Source organism: Meles meles, chromosome 14 (genome assembly GCF_922984935.1).
Source record: "Meles meles chromosome 14, mMelMel3.1 paternal haplotype, whole genome shotgun sequence".
In the NCBI taxonomy this organism is placed as follows: domain Eukaryota; kingdom Metazoa; phylum Chordata; class Mammalia; order Carnivora; family Mustelidae; genus Meles; species Meles meles.
In genome coordinates, this window is record NC_060079.1 from 71,204,285 (window position 1) to 71,217,504 (window position 13,220).

Genomic DNA, 13,220 nt, shown 5'->3' on the forward strand with positions numbered 1-13,220 from the left:
TGACTGGCAAACTGCACTGTGCCCTCAGCTCTGCCCTCTTAGCAGAGCCCTGGCTGGCCCCTGGGGACACAGCTTCCTCGCAGCCTCGCCATGACTCTGCAGTTTCCCAACTCCATATTCTAGCCCCATGCCCTGCCTGTGCCCCCTAGCTGTCTACACCCCCCACACCTGCTATTACTGCTACATCAGACACATTCTGTCACTCTGTCATTCTTTGAGACTTCAGCAGACCAGGTCCCCTTCATCTCCTTGCATCATTCTAAGTGATGTTCACACCCAACACAAAGGGCACCCCAAAACCTGGTCACTCACATTCTTGATCTCTTCTGGAACCTTCCTGCCTCTCAATCTTCTTTTTATTTTTTTTAAGATTTTATTTATTTATCTGATAGAGAGACAGTGAAGAGAGGAAACACAAGCAGGAGGAGTGGGAGAGAGAGAAGCAGGCTTCCCAACGAGCAGGGAGCCCCCGATGCGGGGCTCGATCCCAGGACCCTGGGATCATGACCTGAGCCGAAGGCAGATACTCAATTGACTGAGCCACCCAGGCGCCCCTGCCTCTCACTCCTCTGATGAACACATCAAGGATGGCGTTTCGGACCTCCGTGGCGTTCACCGATGGCCGTGATCGCTCACCTGCCATCCCCATACTCCCTCTGCAAGCCAACGACTGGAGGGCAGCCTCGTGCTTTCCCTAGGGGACAGCTGTCCATCCCCAGCCTTGCAATACCTCCCAACAGCCGCCAGCCAGGCCTCTCCCACCGCACCCCAGAATCCTACAGCAAAGCACTTCCTTGTCACCTCCGGTCAGATGCCAAGAGGCAGCCCCCTCTAACTTCCACAACGGAACTCCCGACTTCCCTGCCAAACCTGTCTTCCTCTGCTCTGTAAGTGTCAACCTCAAAGAGCCCACCGCTCAGACGGGAAACGCAGTCATCTCCGGATGCTTCCCTTCCCCACAGCCAACCCATCAGCTCGTCCCCCTCACTGACCTGCTCACCCCACCCGCCTGTCTCGGTGAACCACAGCGGCTCACTGGCCCACCTGCTTGCACTCTCGGTTTCCGGGTCCTTCAACAGAAAAGCCAGAATGACTTCTTAAAAACACAAGGCCATGTGATTCCTCTGCAGCAGAATGACGCCCGACCACCTCACGGGGTCACGTGAGCCCAGGGCCCTCCCGGCTCACCGACCGCATCTCCTCCACGCCCCCCGCCCCCAGCTCAGTGTTCCGCCTGCGGTGGTCCCAAGTCCCTGCTTGCCACTCCCTCTCCTGAGAACAAGCACTCCTCCCCATTTGCTCCCACAATGGCACCTTCTCGTCCCCTCCAGGTCCCAAACTCATGGTCACCCCCACCAAGGCCCAGGCTACCTGTTCTTAAAAAACCAAACACACCCTGATTCTCCACTTTATTTCCCTCTTCTTTCTTTACCCCTTTACTACAATTTATATGTTCAGAGAAAAAAAATCCACTTTTTCTTTCTCTCTCCCTTCCAGAATAAGAGCTCCATGAGGGCAGGACACAGTCTTTCTACGGTGCTCCCCGTGCCTGGCCCAGAGTGGTTCATTCTGAGTAAGTGACTGCACAGCTGTCCCCTGGGTGAGAAGCGGGGACAGAAGACAGTCAGACAACCCTCTGTGAGCTCTTGTATGAAAGGGGACTGTGCAGGTCAGCCGAGGTCAGTAAATCATTCAACAAGGGCCCGAGCCCCAATTAAATAAGTCATTTATTGTTCAAAGGATGCATTTTAAAGCACTCTTAGCTGTGGCTAATTATTAGTCATTGGGTTAATTTTCCCTGGAGATTCTGCCCGCCTATCACTGGGGGCTCCTGTGGTCCAGCCTGGGGGCTCCATCAGGGCAGAGCTGGGGACAAGGGGTGGAGGGAAGTGGGGTTCTCAGGGTCAAGGCGACCAAGAGCAGGGCCTGGGGTGAGGGACAAAAGAGAGGCACACGGATCTCGTGATCAGACCCACACTAGCTCATTGGAACCCCCTTCCCCTAAAAGCAGGAGTTCTTAAGCTTGGCACTGCCGACCTCGGAGCTGGACACATCTGAGGTGCAGGGGCTGTCCTGTGTACTCCAGAATGGCCAGCAGCACCCCCGGATTCTACCGTCAAGATGCCAGTAGGATCTCCCCTTCCCAAGTTGCGACAACCAAAAATGTCTCCAGACACGGCCTGGGTGGCAAAATCCCTTGGGTCAGAACCATTGTCCTAAACCTTTTCTCTTTCTAGAAAAGCCACTTCCCTTCATATGTTGGCCCCAGACGGTCACCACAGGGCATTGATAGCAGTCCCCTCGCCACCAAAACAAGGATAATGGTATAAACCCATTTCTCTGTTTGTCGGTCCAATTCCTCTCCAGGAGCTCGCAACCCAGGTCCGGCAAGAAGGGATTTATGTCGAAGACTGACAGTAGGACATGACGAGGGTGATCATGAGCTCTGCAGGAGATCAACTTCTTGGCTTTTTTCAGGTCCCCCACCAGTGACGGATCTCCTATCCAGCACAGATTCTCCAAGTGGACCCCCAGACCAGCAGCATCAGCATCCCTGCTGGATACGCAGACCTTCGGGCCCCACCGCAGACCCCTGAGTCAGAAGCTCTGGAGTGGGGCCAGCCCTCTGTACCCTCCCGACTCCCCCAGCTGATGCAGACACAGGCTCAAGTTGGAGACTGTGCCATACAGTGTGCCTGGCGTGACCATCAGGAGACTCTCATCTGGGACGTACACCAAGAGTCCCAACCCTGCCCAAATATCAAAATCCCAATCTCAACCTGGAGAGTTTTAAAACCAAGACCAACAGATGGCAAAGCCCCATCCAACGGCTGAATCAGAGTAAGCCAAGATAGAACCCAACGGGTTGGCCTTTTCCAAAGGTCCCCCAAGCCCAGCCAGTTCTGGTCATTGGCCAGATCCAGGAACCATTTGCACCACGAAGAGTGGAAAGCATGGACACCTGGAGGCCCTCAAAGGAGGTTTGGGAGGCTTACCAGGAAGAGACAAAGCTTTTGAGTAAAATTCAGGAGAATCATTTGGAGGACACAAGGTGAGAAAGAGAAATTTTTCAGAAAAACAAAACCAGATATGCAAAGACATACTGCCTAGGAACAGCAGGTTCAACACTGCATGGGGTCTGGTGTGGTAATGGGGTAACCAAAGGTCTTATATTCCAAATGAACTTCACACTTTATCCTAAAAAAGGGAAATAGTACAAGTTTTCAAGCCACTTTGTTGATGATGGACTTTGGAAGATGAGGAAACCAGTCAGGAATGTGACTTGAAAAAAACATTAAGAAAGGACAAAAAGGGATGTCTGGGTGGCTCAGTGGGTTAAGCATCCGCCTTTGGCTCAGGTCATGATCTCAGGGTCCTGGGATCAAGCCCAGCAACGTGCTCCTTGCTTGGCAGGGAGTCTGCTTCTCCCTCTGCCTGCTGCTCCCCCCGCTTGTGCTGGCGCGCTCTCTCTGACAAATAAGTAAATAAAACCTTTTATTTAAAAAAAAAAAAAAAGAAAAAAAAAGCAGAAAAAGAGGGGCGCCTGGGTGGCTCAGTGAGTTAAAGCCTCTGCCTTCAGCTCAGGTCATGACCCCAGGGTCCTGGGATCGAGTCCCGCGTTGGGCTCTGCTCCGCGGGGAGCCTGCTTCTCCCTCTCTCTCTGCCTGCCTCTCTGCCTACTTGTGATCTCTGTCTGTCAAATAAATAAATAAAATCTTGAAAAAAACAAAACAAAACAGAAAAAGAAAGAGACAATAAGCCACATTCCTTCACGGAAGGAAACTAGACCCAATTTGCTCTCCCGGCCTTACTTCCCTCTAGTTAAAACAAATCTCACATCCCTTTGCGTGGTCCTACCTCTGGGACTGCCACTCCAGCAAAAGGATAAAATCACATAATCAATAATCAGAGTTTAAAATTCAACATCCTATCTCTAATTTACTGTATCAAAACAAGACACATTGCAATTCAAACCATCCTTTAAAAACCTTTACTATCCTTATTTAATATAAACTGAAGCACCTATCAATATTCTTAATTAAATTCCTTAAAATTGGGATAGCAGTAATATGTATTTTAAGATTCGGGGGTGCCTGGGTGGCTTAGTTTGTTAAGCATCTGACTTCGGCTCAGATCATGGTCTCTGCATCCTGGGATCAAGCCTGGCATTGGGGTCCTTGCTCAGCAGGAAGCCTGGTTCTCCCTCTCCCTCTGTCCCTCCCTCCTGCTTGCGTGCATGCTCTCTCTCCCAAATACATAAATAATCTTTTAAAAACTAAAATAAAAATAAGAGTCTGTATTTTATTTACTAAACATCTAAAAAACTACATCCACAAGCAACTCTGCTTACCGTCAAAGCCCAGTAAATTCATTCCCGTTAAAATAAGATACTAAAAAGGGATGGCTCATGACATACTAGTAACAGCTATCAAAGGAGTGGGAGGGGAGCACAGATAAAGAAAAGTAATAAAATTTATATACAGATAGTTTTACAAAAGTTGAAAGTCCAGCTCAAAGGTGCTAAGGGCAAGTTGTTAAGATACATGTAATAAAGAGATCAAAATCAACTGCATTATCATAGCCTAATGAGACTGTGAAGGCGGGTGGCTTCTAATGATAAATCAAGATATTAACTTCAAAGAATAAGTGGCAAAAAGTGTTTAGAAATTAATAATTAAGTCTAAAATGGAGAAACCCAGTAGACACCATCTTAACCAAGTGATAGACGTTACCACCAGTGGGCATCACGTGCATAGGTGACAAGTGGGCATCACGTGCATAGGACTACACAGACCATTTACTTCTTGGTGTTCCTGCTATGAAGAAGCATCAGACAAGCCCAAATTGAAGAACATTCTACAGAGCAATAATCCACAATATTCTTTAAAAATATCAACAACGTGAGAGATTGCATAAGCTGTTCCATATTGAAAGATGCTGAAGACATAGGAAAACGAAATACAACACATTATCCTGGGCCTAAAATGGGTAACGTAAGCAAATTGCCTATGCAGCCTGAGAATTAGATGGTAGTAATGTATGAACACTAATTTCTGAATTTTGAATGGAATACCTTGGTAATGCAAGAAAATGTCCTTATTTTTAGGAAATCTATGCTGAAAGTGTCAGAGGGTAATGGCGCATCAGGCCCACAATCTACTTTCAAAAAGGTCAGATAAAAAGGAATAATACAATAGAATGGCCAATACAGCAGAATCTAACATTAAGGAATATGGATGAAGATTATATGAGTGCTGTGTACCACTCTTGCAACTTCTCTGTCAAGTTGAAATTATTTCAAAGTAAAAAGCTACAAAAAGGGCGCCTGGGTGGCTCAGTGGGTTAAAGCCTCTGTCTTCGGCTCAGGTCATGATCTCAGGGTCCTGGGATCAAGCCCCACATCGGGCTCTCTGCTCAACAGGGAGCCTGTTTCCCCCTCTCTCTCTCTGCCTGCCTCTCTGCCTACTTGTGATCTCTGTCTGTCAAATAAATAAATAAAATCTTAAAAAAAAAAAAGTTTAAAAAAAAAAAGTAGCAGGGTGCCTAGCTGGCTCAGTCAGCTAAGCATCAGACTCTTGATCTCAGCTCAGGTAGTGATCTCAGGGTCCTGAGATCCAGCTCCACATCAGCCTCCTGGGATCAAGCCCGTGTCGGCTCTGAGCCCAGTGAAAGTCTGTTTGTCCTTCTCCCTCTGCTCCTACACACACACACACACACACACACACACACACACACAGTTTCTCTCTCTAATAAATAAATAAAATGTAAAAAAAAAAAAAAACCAACAGATTTTAACATATTTCGAAGGCAATTATCAAAATTCTATGGCCCACAGCAGCGCCTGCCTGGTTGGAGTATGTGGTTAATCATCTTGGTTTCAGGTCAGGCTCAGGTCATGATCTCAGGGTCATGGGATCGAGCCCCGCACCAGGCTCTGTGCTCAGCTCAGTGTGGGGTCTACTTGGGATTCTCTCTCCCTCTCCCACTCATGCTCTTGCTCTAAAATAAATGAGTCTTTAAAAAATTAAAAATTAAAAAAAAAAAACCCTCTATGGCCACAGCAAACTTTATACTCATCAGTAAAAAGCTGAAAACTTAATCTCTAAGATATCTGAACAAGACAAGAATGCCCACTCTCATGTCTCATATTCAACATAGTAGTATTGAAAATCCTAGCCAGAGCAATTAGGCAAGAAAAAGAAATAAAAGGTATCGAAACTGGAAAGGAAGAAGCAAAACTTCCACTATTTGCAGATGACATGACACTACATACAGAAAACATTGAAGACTCCACCAAAACCCTGTTTGAATAAATGAATTCAGTAAAGTTTCAGGATACAAAATCAATATACACAAACCAGCTGTTTCTGTCCATTAACAACAAAGAGGAAGAAATTAAGAAAACGATCCCATTTACAACTGCATCAAAAAGAATAATATATCTAAGAAAAAAATTTAACAAGGAGGTGAAAAACCTGCCTTCTGAAAACTGTCCAACACTGATGCGTGATGACATGAATAAACAGAAGGACACGTTGTGTTCATGAATTAAAAGAATCTTGTTAAAACATCCATACTACATAAAAAAAAAGAAGAAAAAATCCATACTACAAAAGTAATCTACAAATTTAATGCAATCCCTTTCAAAATTCCAATGCTGTTTTTCACAGAAATAGAATAAATAATTATAAAATCTGTATGGAAACACAAAAGACCCCAAATAGGGGCACCTGGATGGCTCAGTCGGTTAAGCATCTGTTAAGCATCAGTTAAACTCTGGTCACGACCCCAACCGCGGTCATCCTGGGATCAAGTCCCACATCAGTCTCCCTGCTTAGCGGGGAACCTGCTTCTCCCTCTCCCCATGCCTGCTGCCCCTGCTATGCACGCACACACATACACACACACACGCTCTCTGTCAAATAAATAAATATTTCTTAAATAGAAAATTAATTAATTTTTTTAAAAAGACCCCAAATAACCAAAGCAATCTCAAGAAAGAAGAACAAAGCTGGTGGCATCACTCTCCCGAATTTCAAAATGTATTACAAAGCTATAATAATCAAAACAACATGGTATTGGCATAAAAACAGAGACATAGATCAGAACAGAATAGAGAGCCCAGAAATAAACCCACATATATAAGGTCAATTAATTAATAAATTATCAATTAATAATAATTAATAAAAGCATTAATTGTTAATAATTAATAAAAACAGAGGCATAGATCAGAACAGAATAGAGAGCCCAGAAATAAACCCACACATATAAGGTCAATTAATTTATGACAAAGGAGACAAGACTATACAATGGGGAGAGGATGGTCTTTTCAATAAATGGGCATTGGGAAACTGGACTACCAAATGCAAAAGAATGAAACTGGACCACTATCCTACACCATACACAAGAATTCACTCCAAATGGATCAAAGACTTGACCATCGTTTGGTATTAACTTAGGTGAGGGCAGGGAGGCCATGAAACTATAAATTCCTAGAGGAAAACCAAGGCAGTAAGATCCTTGATGTTGGTGTTGGCAATATTTTGGATTTGACTCCAAAAGGAGAGGCAACAAAAGCAAAAACAAACCAGTGGGACTCTATCCAACTCCCCTTTGCTCCCTCCTTGTGCAACAATATGGATGGACGGACCTAGAAGTTACGACGCTAAATGAAGTTAAGTCGGACAGAGAAAGATAAATACTGCATGACTTCACTAATATGTGGAATCTAAAACACAGACAGAACAAAACAGACTCGGCTATAGAAAACAAGCTGGTTGTTGCCCAAGTGGAGGGAGTGAGGGATGGGCGAAACAGGGGAGAGGGATAAAAGGAGAAACTTCCATCCAAGGCCTAACCAGGCCCGACCCTGCTTAGCTTCCGAGATCAGACGAGATCGGGCGCATTCAGGGTGATGGGATTGATCGGGAGGGAAACCATAAGAGACTCTTAATCTCACAAAACAAACTGAGGGTTGCTGGGGGGCGGGGGGTAGGGAGAGGGTGGTTGGGTTATGGACATTGGGGAGGGTATGTGCTATGGTGAGTGCTGTGAAGTGTGTAAACCTGGCAATTCACAGACCTGTACCCCTGGGGCTAATAACACATTATATGTTAGTAAAAAAATAATTTAAAAAAAAGAAAAAAAAACTTCCAGCTATAAAATAAGACACAGGGATGCAAGGCATATCATAGGAGATAGAGTAAATAACACGTAACAACTGTGACAGATGGTAGCTAGACTTATCTTGGTGACTTGGATAAGCCTTAGTCACCTGGATCACTTCCTAACATATATCAATATTGAATCACTGTGTTGTATATCTGAAATTAATAATATATCTCAACTACACTTCAATAAAGAGAAAACTAAAAAGCTTCTGCACAGCAAAGGAAATCACCAACGAAACGAAGAGGCAGCTTGCTGAATGAGAGAAAGCATTTGCAAATCTGTATCTGATGCGGGGTGAACATCCACATCGTAAAGAACTCACACCACTCAACAGGAAAAAAACAACGTGATCAAAAAATGAGCAGAGGATCTAAACAGACATTTTTCTGCTGAAGACATACAGACAGCCAGTCAGTACACGGAAGGAGGCTCGACATCATTACTCTTTAGGGAAATGCAAATCAGAGCCACAGTGAGGGACGTGGCCTCACACCTGTTAACACGGCTGTTATCAACAAGACAAGAAGTTACAAGGGCCGGAGAGAATGTGGAGAAAAGGGAACCTTCGTCCACGGCTGGCAGGGAGGTAGACGGGCAGAGCGACTACAGAAAAAGAAGATCCTCGGGGCGCCTGGGTGGCTCAGTGGGTTAAGCCGCTGCCTTCGGCTCAGGTCATGATCTCAGGGTCCTGGGATCGAGTCCCGCATCGGGCTCTCTGCTCAGCGGGGAGCCTGCTTCCCTCTCTCTCTCTCTCTGCCTGCCTCTCTGTCTACTTGTGATCTCTCTCTGTCAAATAAATAAATAAAATCTTTAAAAAAAAAAAAGAAAAAGAAGATCCTCAAGCAATTAAAAACAGAACTACCACACGGTCCAGCAGTCCCAGCACAGGTAATGTACCCAAAGGAAACGAAATCATTATCTCCAAGAGATACCCATACTCCCGTGTTCACCCCAGTATTCACAACCGGGGTGTGGGTGTGTGTGACCACATATAGACACACACAGTGAAATACTATCTGACCTTTAAATAAAGGGAATCCTGTTATTTGTGACAACACGGATGAACGTGGAGGGCATCTCGCTACAAGAAGTCAGAGAGAGACGGACGAACACCACATGGTCTCACCAGTATGCGGAATCTTAAACAAGGAATCTTCGTCATCTAAACCAAAGAGAAGAGTGGTTGCCAGGGGCAGGAGGGCGGGGTGGAGGTGGAGTAGGGAGAGACCTCGGGTAAAAGGATCCAGACGTCCAGCTATGGAATGACTAAGGGTTGGGGCTCTGACGTGTAATGTGGTGACTGTAGTTGATAACACTCTACCTATCATTGACATCGGCTGGGAGAGAACTCGAACGTTCTCACAAAAAAAAAGGGGGGGGGAGGGGATTTGAGATAATGATGGAGGTGTTCATTAAACAAATGGTGGGGGAAATCCTCTTAAAACGTGTACATATATCGGGGCACCTGGGTGGCTCAGTGGTTAAGCTGCTGCCTTCGGCTCAGGTCATGATCTCGGGGTCCTGGGATCGAGTCCCACATCGGGCTCTCTGCTCGGCGGGGAGCCTGCTTCCTCCTCTCTCTCTCTCTCTGCCTCTCTGCCTACTTGTGATCTCTGTCTGTCAAATAAATAAATAAATAAAATCTTTAAAAAAAAGAAAGAAAAGAAAACGTGTACATATATCAAAATGTCACACTGTTCTCTTCAAATACCTTACCATTTTGTCAATTGTGCCTCAAACCTGGGCCAAAAAAAAAAAAAAAAAGATGACGATAACTTTGGTTGGCATGTACCCTCTTCTTGGACTTTGTCCTGGTTGCTCTAAATCCCTGGCATTTTATAAGTAACTAGAGATGGGGCCCTGATGGTTTATGGTAACCAAGGTGACTCACGGCAGCCCCAAGTAAGTTTAGGCTAACAGATGACTCAGGACGGGGGTTCCAGAGACAAGCCATATGACTGATCAGAGCATTGGGCCAGTGAGTGATAGGGCACAGGCCCAGACTCTGGGGGAGGCTGGGGATTGATTCCACTGGTGATGCCTGCATGAGAAAAACACAACAGAAACTCTGGACACCAGGGCCTGGGGGAACGTTCCTGGTTGGCAAGACTCTGACTACTGTCACGCACTGAAGTGCCCAGGAGGGTGATACCCCGTGACGCCACAGGGATAAGACACGGAAGCTTCAAATCTGGGACCCTCCCAGACCTCACCACCTTCCCTATGGTTCCAATCTGTCTCTGTCAGAATAAATCTGTAATTGTCAAGACCACACTTTCCCGAGTTGTAGGGGTTGTGCAGGCAAATTACTAAACCTAAGTGGGCTGTGGGAACCCCTGACTTTGTAGCCAGCTGGGTCAGTAAAGAGGGTGGCGTGCGGACCCCCAAACTTGCAACTGACCTCTGAAGAGAGGCCAGTCTTAGAGGGCTGTACCCTTCGCCTGTGAGGTTTGGACAAACTCCAGGTAGTTGGGGCCAGAACTTTCTAGCTCTTGCTAGAGCTCCAGACCAGATGCTCACATCTCAAGACACCACCTCCTTAGCGTGGCCTTGAGGTCAGCTCAACACTGGCTGACCTTTGCTCTGACCGCCCCCTTTCCCCCATGGTCTCCCTGTGCTTACCTAAGTTAAACCAAACAATAGTCCCAGACCAGACACCCCCCAGCCTGTCACTGTCACTATGAACACTCCCATCAGCACTGACTCAAAAGACCAGAAAGGTCTTAAAAGCTCTCTCCCCTTGCCTTGTGACTACATGCTCTAAGTCTAGGACAGAGTTCTCATGTAAGCGGCCATGAAAGCATCTGACACGCTCATGAACATTAAACCCAGACCCCCCTCACAGGGTTCTGTGTCCGAGGACCTGGGGCAGAGACTGAGAATCTGCATTGCGAGAACTTCCTCATGGGTTTCGTTTGGAGTTGCATGGGGAATTAATTATGTTTCCACGTAAGTCGGACGGTCAATGATCCTTTGATCACAGGGGGTTAGAAAACATATGCTGCAAATCTGGTACAGCCTCAGAGGGAAACCCTGGCCCGAAGATGTCAAGGTCAGTTACATAATTGAACTAGGACCAAAATCCCAGGCTTCAGGGTACCTGGTCTAAGGAAACCCGGAAAGGGTAGATCCAAGAGTTCTTCCTCCTCAGAGAACAAGCTGTGCCTGGGGAAGGGACAGGGAAGCAGGGATTTCCCACACTGCCCAACAGACCAGCTACTGAACGAGGACACACGAGTCCTAGCCCCCGGTGTCCCCGCATGACCCTCCACCCATGTCACCACCGATCACTGGCTCAGAAGTGGAACGGCGATAAGGCTCCAAACAGCTGTGGGATGGGACAGAGCAAAACACAGGAGGAACAAGGCCTCTGGGTAGAGGGAAGGGGAGCCCCTGGGCTTTACCACACCACCAGGAAGAAAGTAGGATTCAAGTCAGGGAAAACTTGGTCCTCCCTCACTGGTTAAGGGGTCGCTCATAGAAGAGCCAACACGCTCAGGAAACCCAACAGTAAATCATGCTGGGAGGCCATCAGCCTCGCTGGGAATCACAATTACAACAAACTGAAGGTATTATGCCAGACACAATTTATATACATATATACATACGTTATGTGTGTTATGTATACATATATGTATAACATATGTATGTTATATGTTATGTACATACGTACATAAATTGTGTGAGTATGGGGTTTTTCATTCCAGTATTAGCTGAGCTATGAGCTAACAGACACATTTACAAGATTTTAAGATCTCAAACTGATCCAATTTTTCTCTAAAACAACTCAGGAAGGGCCACCTGTTGGCTAAGCGTCCAACTCTTGGTTTCAGCTCGGGTCATGATCTCGGGGTCGCAGGGTCGGGCTCCAGGCTCAGTGGGGAATTGGCCTGAGATCCTCTCTCTCCCTCGGCCCCTTCACTGCACATAAGTGCGCTCTCTCAAATAAATAAAATCTAAACAACAACAACAACAACAAAAGGGACGCCTGGGTGGCTCAGTGGGTTAAGCGTCTGCCTTCAGCTCAGGCCATGATCCCAGGGTCCTGGGACTGAGTCCCGCATGGGGCTCCTTGCTCAGTGGGGAGCCTGCTTCTCCCTCTGCCTCTGCTGCAGCTCCGCCTGCTTATGCGCACGCGCACACACCTCTAAGTCAAATAAATAAAATCTTTTAAAAAATAAATAAATAAATACTGCATTTTAAAAGCAGATTGTGAAACCATCAAAGTAAGCACACTCGTTAAAAATACGACCAAGCAGGGGCGCCTGGCTGACTCAGCCAGTAGAGCATACGACTCTGATCCTGGGGTTGTGAGTTCAAGCCCCACATTGGTTTAGAGATTACTTAAAACCTTTTAAAAAGTACAACAAAAGAACTATATACCTACTGAGGGGCGCCTAGGTGGCTCAGTGGGTTAAGGCATCTGCCTTCGGCTCAGGTCATGATCTCAGGGTCCTGGGATCAAGCCCCACATCGGGCTCTCTGCTCAGCAGGGAACCTGCTTACTCCTCTCTCTCTGCCTGCCTCTCTGCCTACTTGTGATCGCTCTCTCTTTGTCAAGTAAATACATAAAATCTTAAAAAAAAAAAAAAAAAAAGAACTATATACCTATTGAGATTTAAAAGAAATACCATAGAGAGTTTGAAGGCAACCTTTAGTTCTTTTTGAGGGAAGGGAAGGGTTTGTGATTAGGACAGGATATGGGGAAGCTGGCAAAATCTTTTTTTTTTCTTTAAGACTTTATTTATCTGACAGAGACAGAGAGCACAAGCAGGGGGAACACAGTGAGAGAGGGAGAAGCAGGCTCCCCGCTGAGCAGAGAGCCCAAAGTGGGGCTTGATCCCAGGACCCTGAGATCATTACCTGAGCTGAAGGCAGACGCTTCACCCATGCAGCCACCCACACACCCTAGTAGCTGGCAAAACCTTATTCTAGAACTTGAGTGGTAGTTACAAGGGGGTTAACCCCATAACAATTCTCTAATCTAGGTCTTTATTTTGTAGAATATTCTGTGCCTGTTTTATAAAATAAAGGTTAAAAACATGGTG

At 46.3% G+C, this 13,220-nt stretch overlaps 1 protein-coding gene across 5 annotated transcripts in view; it reads right to left on the minus strand.

The window, feature by feature from the left end:
* ABCC4 (ATP binding cassette subfamily C member 4) overlaps nucleotides 1-13,220 on the minus strand; it is a 253,197-nt gene that overhangs the window by 215,854 nt on the left and 24,123 nt on the right. Inside the window, exon 1 of one of the 5 annotated variants that reach the window (XM_045978079.1) lies at nucleotides 1,045-1,061. The exons of the other annotated variants lie outside the window; for them this stretch is intronic. The gene's annotated coding sequence lies outside the window, so the exon portion shown is untranslated. Of the gene's footprint in view, nucleotides 1-1,044; nucleotides 1,062-13,220 lie in introns of those variants that run through there. 5 annotated transcript variants of the gene reach the window in all.